Genomic DNA, 6,369 nt, shown 5'->3' on the forward strand with positions numbered 1-6,369 from the left:
GGGCTTAAGAACAAATCACAAAGTGAGGTTCACTCTGTGTTTAAGCCTCTCTGCTGGCCTCCAGGCCTGAGGTCCTGGCTTTCAAGTGTGAGCTCATGTTCCTTTGACCACTCATCCGAGAGGAGAGCTGTGTCCGCTTCTCGCCGCCTCACTGGGAACGTGCTCAGGGGGAGGCCGTGGGCGGGCGTGGACGCTGGTCTTTGTCTGGCCATCGGGCGACGTGAGCGTTCTGGTGGGCACACTCTCCACCCATCAGCACGGCCCCAGGCCCTCTCAGGGGGAGGGGGACGGAGTGTCACGTGGGCTCCGCTCAGACCCGCGGAAGCCTCCGCGGCCACACCGCGTGGCACTGGCGAGCGTTTCCTGGCATCAGAACCAGCCTGCCCCCAGGCGTTCGCCACGGACTCGGGCAGACACTGTCGCCCCCGCACGGCCTGCGTGGCCTGGAGGAGAGCGGCCAGCTGCAGGGGCAGGAGCCAACGCTGGCCTCAGAAGACACCGTCACCCGAGCGACCGAGCGTCTCTGAAAGGCTCATGGACGCAGACGTGGGTGTTACCTGACGGCAAATGGTCCCTCTGCGTCTTCAAGGCCGTGCGTCTTCAGGCACTCGCGGGGACTGCAGGAGCTGGGCTGCGCGGGATCGAACTCGGGAGCCAGCGGGATGGGGTGAGTCCGTCCTCCTTTGCCGGTGGGCAGAGGTGGGGGTAGGAGACCTTCCCGGGATCCTCCCAAGATCGGCGAGGACAGGGGCCCTGGACAGAGAGCGCACAGGCCTCTGTGGAGCCAGAGGGACAGAGAGCACGTGGGGTGCCCACGGTCAGGATCCGTCTCCTCCGGAGTCTTGTCCCTGGAGGAGCCCGTCCTTCTGCTGGGAAAGGAAGCAGGGCCTAGCCGGGCAGGGTCACTGAACGCGGCGTGTCAGTGAGGGCTCCACGGAGAGAGAACCAGCTGGACAGAGGACGGATAGAGGATGACCGAGACAGAAATACAGGCGATAGATGATAGATGCATAGATATAGATACAGATAGAGATAGAGATACAGACAGAGATAGAGAGAGATAATAGATAGAGATAGATAGATGGATGACACAGATACAGACAGATATAGATAATAGATAGATATAGGTAGATGACAGATAGATATAGATACGGAGACATATAGAGATAGATACATAGGTTATAGATGATAGGTACATATAGATACAGATATAGAGATAGAGATAAATAATAGAGAGAGATAGATGGGTGATACATAGATATACAGATATTGATAATAGGTATAGGTAGATGATAGATATAGATATGTAGATATATAGAGATAGATACATAGGTTATAGATGATAGGGACATAGATGATAGATATAAGAGATAGAGATAAATAATAGAGAGAGATAGATGGGTGATACATAGATATACAGATATTGATAATAGGTATAGGTAGATGATAGATATAGATATGTAGATATATAGAGATAGATACATAGGTTATAGATGATAGGTACATATAGATACAGATATAGAGATAGAGATAAATAATAGAGAGAGATAGATGGGTGATACATAGATATACAGATATTGATAATAGGTATAGGTAGATGATAGATATAGATATGTAGATATATAGAGATAGATACATAGGTTATAGATGATAGGTACATATAGATACAGATATAGAGATAGAGATAAATAATAGAGAGAGAGGCCGTGGGGAGGGCAGGCTGTGGGGAGGGGAGGTTGTGAGGAGGGGAGGCTGGAGTGTCCACGGGTGGGGTGTCTTCTTCCTCAGGGAACCTCAGCTCCCCCCTAGAGCCTTTGTGCTGATTGGATGGGCCCCGGTACTGGGACGATGGCTCTGGACAACACCCACTGAGTGTGTACGTGGCTCACAGTCACCAGCACCTTCACGCGGACGCCTGGGTGAACCTCGCACAGCCGGGACCAGCACCCGCCAAGTTCACATGTGACACCAACCGTCACATCTGGTCTGGCCAGAAAGTTGCTCAGATCCTATCAGAACAGCATCTGTGCCTCAAGCTGCCCATGTACAGCCTGGCACCCCCAGGGGGCCAGCATCGCAGATGTTTTTCTCCTCCTGGTTCCTCAGCCACAAAGGTCAAGCACCTGACACATCTGAGGACTTTCCTGGGACGACTGCTCCGCGATCCTCCTCCAGCCCCACGCTGTCCAGCCTCCGCCCCGGCATCAGCCCTGCTGCGGGAGGACTCCCGCGGCTGAGCTCCGACCGGCTGCTGTTGAATTCCTCTTAATGTTGACACTAGGCGACTTGTCAAGTCTATGTGCTTTTCCCTCTCTCTACATTTTTTATTTTATTGTGTTGAATACTTACCAGGAAGTTAGAATTCACCAGCTGATGTCCTGATATATTCCCCACTTTACACAATGTTATCATTTCATTTAGCCACTGTTAAAACTGTATATATACCCATCAGCAGGTGAGTGGATTAAAAACTGTGGTACAGCTACACAATGGAATACTACGCTACGGTGAAAAAGAAGGAATTCTTACCATTTGCAACAGCATGGATGGACCCGGAGACCATTATGCTAAGCGAAATAAGCCAGTCGGAGAAAGATAAATATCACATGATCTCACTCATTTGTGGATTATAATGAACAGGGGAAAAGGAGACCTATGTAATACTTTAAACAATAATTTAAATTTAAAAAAATTGTATATATAGTGCCAGGCCGGTGTGGATCAGTGGTTAAGAATCGACCCATGAACCAGGAGGTCACGGTTTGATTCCTGGTCAGGGCACATGCCCAGGCTGCAGGCTTGATCCCCGGTAGGGGGCGTGCAGGAGGCAGCCAGTCAATGATCGTCTCTCATCATTTTTGTTGTTGTTGATCCTCGCCCAAAGATATTTTTCAGAGAGAGTGGAACAGAGAGGGAAAGACAGAGAGAAACATTAATGTGAGAGAAACGCATCGATTGGTTGCCTCCTGCACGAGCCCCAACCAGGAGCTGTGCCAGTGAGGAGCCTGGTACGTGCCCTTGACCAGAATCGAACCTGGGATTCTTTGATCTGCCAGCTGACGCTCTATCCTGAGCCAAACCGGCTAGAGTCTCTCTCATCATTGGTGTTTCTATCTCTCTCTCCCTTCCTCTCTGAAATCAATAATGTATATATTTAAAATTGTGTGTATTGAAACACACGGGGGTGAGAGGGAGACAGCGACAGGGACGGAGAGGTCCCCGCGGACAGCCTTTCCTCCTGCGCAGAGAGCAAACCCGTGTGCGGGGCAATGTGACGTCTGGAGCCGCGGGACAGGCGGAGCTTGCAAACTGTATCCCCGCCTCCCAGACTCCGGCTCGCTCCCCAGATGAACATTCACCACCCTGAGCACCACCCCTGGGCACTGGCTTTCAATGGATGTCACAGGGGCCTGTAAGGGCCCAGGCGTGAGAGCTAATTGAGCACATTTACTCCAAGTGATCCCCCCTCGAGGGATTTGGTGATGTGAATTCTAACTCCCGGAGAGGCTCTCGCTGTTGATCCCAAGTCCCAGCGCTGACTACTGACCCTGCTGACTGCAGCAGGAACAGGTGGGCTGGGGGACGCTGGGGGAATCTTTTGCCAAATTATCAAAATATTTGCATAAAGTCACCCCATTTCCCATGCTCTTCCCTAAGGAATAATGGGTTTATGCTGTGATGTTCGGTAAGAATAGACTATAAAAAACCTAACTGGAGGAATTAGAAAGAACTCAAGTATATTTTCTGCTCTACCTATCTATATCTATCTATCTATCTATCTATCTATCATCTATCTATCTACCTACCTATCATATCTATTTCTATCTATCACCTATCTATCTACTTCTCTATCACCTACCTACCTACCTGTCATCGATACCTGTTTTCCCAGCTCTGTCCACGGGGCCAGAAGCGATGACACTCCGCAGCAATGAGCACACCTCAGGCCCAGATCTTGAGTCTCAGAATAGCTTCTCCTCAAAAGGAAGAAGCGCTGGACAAAGAAATTCTTCCCGGAACTGGGCCCTGGGAAATGCCGGGCGTGTCCAGAGGATCTTTCTGTCCAGGAAGGTAAGCAACGGCTCCAGGAAAGACGAAGGCCTCGCCCACGGGCCCAGAGCCGGCTGTGCGGGGCCCGCTGCCACGGTCGAGAACAGCCCGAGACTCAAGGCCCAGGCCACTGACGAAGATAACCTGTCGGGGAGAAAAGAACCCGTGAGTCCACGCCAATGCGAATGAATGAATGAATGAGTGAATGAATGAGCGGGAGAATGGAAGAATAGTTCCTACTTCCCAAAAGACACTAATCATGAAGTGCGTGTAGGAGGAATGATTCCAGCTTAAAGGGATAATGCTGTTATTCCTCAGAAAACCACCATTGGGCAATGATTGTAGGAATAACGGATTTCGGCAGCCAGCATCAGGAGCTGAAGCTAGTGGATAAAATATTTTTGAGAAACAAAATATTTACAGTCTCAAAGTACCTCCCCCCTGAATAGCTATTTTTTAAAAGATATTTTTACTGATTTCAGAGAGGAAGGGAGAGGGAGAGAGAGAAAGATCAATGATGAGAGAGAAGTATTGATCGGCTGCCTCCTGACGCCCCCTACCGGGGATTGAGCCTGTAACCTGGGAATGTGCCCTAGGCCGGAATTGAACCTGGTACCCTTCAGTCTGCAGGCGACGCTCTATCCACTGAGCCAAACCGGGGAGCCCCTCCCCCCCTACTCCAATAGGTATTGATTACAAAGGGAGGGCAGAGCCAATCCAGTGGCAGAAGTGGTCAGCACACACCCCGGCCCATGCCATCCAGGTCCACAACACCTTCAGGACAACCTGAGCTCAGGTGCCCGGGCCCCGCAGGGAGGGCGGACCCTCCCGTCTGTGTGTCCCGCCCAAAGCCGACGACGCACAGGTCATAAAGGAACAGCAGGAGGATTCACCCGGGACGTTCTAGCAAACGCCTTTTCGTTTCCTTACAAATGGTCCTGCAATAGAAAGCAGCCGGAACGAGGTGGAGGAGTCGAGCAGCATGGCCACCCGGCGGCCGGCCTGGGGCTGTGGCCAGTTTCTCTCGTGACATGAGGACTCGTCACGACCACGTGGAACGGGAACGAGGTGGGGCCCGGGGGGTCCTGACGGCCGGACCAGGGCTGACCTCCAGGAGGCCGTGTCTCAGGGTTTAGGAAACACACGCTGACGTGGTGAGGGGCAAGCGCCAGGCGGACTCTCGCCCGGCACCGGCTCTCACCCGCCCGAGGGCGGACGTGGCAAACAGGCCCTGAGCGCCGCCCCGGCCTCTCCTCCTGTTGACTTTCGCCCGTGTTCACGCTCCCCGGGCATCTGCGAGCGGGGCCCACCCAGCCCGGCCCCGCGTGTCCCTGGGGACGGGAGGTCCGGGCCCCGCGTCTCGGGGGAGCCAGGTGCGGACGGTGCCCGCCCGGGAGCTGAGTCAGCAGGGCAGCGGCTCCCGCAAGGACCCTCCTGGCGGCTAATGGCTGCCCCTCACGTGCTGAGCCCGGGTGCGCTCAGCAAACATTCACCCGGGGCGTCGCGTGCACAAGCCATCTCCACGTGATTAATTTTGTCACCAACCCATGTGTGGGAGGCCCTTCGACTGTCCGTGTGTGTGTGCGCGCGCTTGCGTGTTGAAAAGGTGTCTTCCCAAACTGTCCACATGCAGCACGTCACCTTGGACCGGGTTCCAGGAGCATCAGTGACGTGCGCACTGGCCTCTTACCTGCTGATGTGGTTCAGACGCCTCTCGTCCACTTTGAAGGCCCGAGTCCTCGACGGAGGTCATTTTTTAAAGATGTTTAAACTGATTTTCTGAGAGAGAGGAAGGGAGAGGGAGAGAGAAACACTGATGTGAGAGTTGAACATCGATCGGTCGGCCGCCTCCTGCACGCCCCCTGCTGGGGATCGAGCCCACAACTTGGACACGTGCCCTGACTGGGAATGGAACTGGCGACCTTCCAGTGCCCGGGACCACGCCCAACCCACGGAGCCACACCGGCTGGGTTTGGTTTTGTTTCTATATTTTCCTAAGACCTTCGAGCGTGGCCCCGCGGGAAGGAAGCTCGGATGGCGAGGTGCGCTCTGCCTTCCATTTGCCGTGAATTTGGAAGTCGCTCAAGGCCCTGCCCCGCGGGTTCCTCCTCTGTGACGTCATAACCACACTGTCCCGTGGGGTTGGCTGGAGAGTCGACCCCACGAACGCGAAGATGTCTCTGGGAGCCACGAAGCATTCCAGGATCGTCTGCGTGGTTGTAGTGACCCATCACCCTCACTGAGTCTCAGAGCTTGGCGCCCACGTGCACAGCAGCCCATCCAGGAATAACAAATCTGATTCTCCCTCCCTCCCTCCCC

The 6,369-nt window shown here is 53.5% G+C and overlaps 1 protein-coding gene across 1 annotated transcript in view; it reads right to left on the minus strand.

Moving 5' to 3' along the window:
• Positions 1-5,481: 5,481 nt before the first annotated feature.
• COBL (cordon-bleu WH2 repeat protein) overlaps positions 5,482-6,369 on the minus strand; it is an 86,497-nt gene continuing 85,609 nt past the window's right edge. The window contains exon 17 of the mRNA XM_015566796.1: positions 5,482-5,491. The gene's annotated coding sequence lies outside the window, so the exon portion shown is untranslated. The remainder of the gene's footprint in view (positions 5,492-6,369) is intronic.

The sequence above is a fragment of the Myotis davidii genome, unplaced genomic scaffold (genome assembly GCF_000327345.1).
Source record: "Myotis davidii unplaced genomic scaffold, ASM32734v1 scaffold472, whole genome shotgun sequence".
Classification (NCBI taxonomy): Eukaryota; Metazoa; Chordata; class Mammalia; order Chiroptera; family Vespertilionidae; genus Myotis; species Myotis davidii.